The sequence below is a fragment of the Dipodomys ordii genome, unplaced genomic scaffold (genome assembly GCF_000151885.1).
Source record: "Dipodomys ordii isolate 6190 unplaced genomic scaffold, Dord_2.0 Scaffold67, whole genome shotgun sequence".
Lineage (NCBI taxonomy): Eukaryota > Metazoa > Chordata > Mammalia > Rodentia > Heteromyidae > Dipodomys > Dipodomys ordii.
In genome coordinates, this window is record NW_012267283.1 from 7950776 (window position 1) to 7951286 (window position 511).

Below are 511 nucleotides of genomic sequence, written 5' to 3' on the forward strand. Positions count from 1 at the left end.
TCCAAAGTTAGGCAGCTTGTTCAGAACAATCTCCACTGAGGAAATAAGGTTTGAAAAGGCTTTACAAGGGAAAGGAAATTACTTATAGTACACATCAACAGCCAGGAAAAAGGTACAGGACAAGGCTGCGACCTACAATGAGACCAATGAGTTGCCAACCCATTGAGAAAGGCCAAGTGCAGGGGAGAAAACCGAGAGGCCCTCAGCATGGGGAGTTCTGCTGTTCATTGTAAGGAAGTTTCGCTTTTACTAGAATTCACTTGGGTGATTGGGTGTTTTCATGCAGAGAAACGACACTATCTACTAAATTTTTTCCTTTTTTTTTTTTTGTAGGTCATGAGGCTTGAACTTTGGGCCTAGGCACTGTCCCTCAGCTCTTCAGCTCAAGGAGAGCACTCTACTGCTTGAGCCACAGCACCATTTCTGGTTTTCTAGTGGTTTATTGGAGAGAAGAGTCTCACAGACTTTCCTGCCCAGGCTGGCTTTGAACTGTGATCCTCAGATCTCTGCC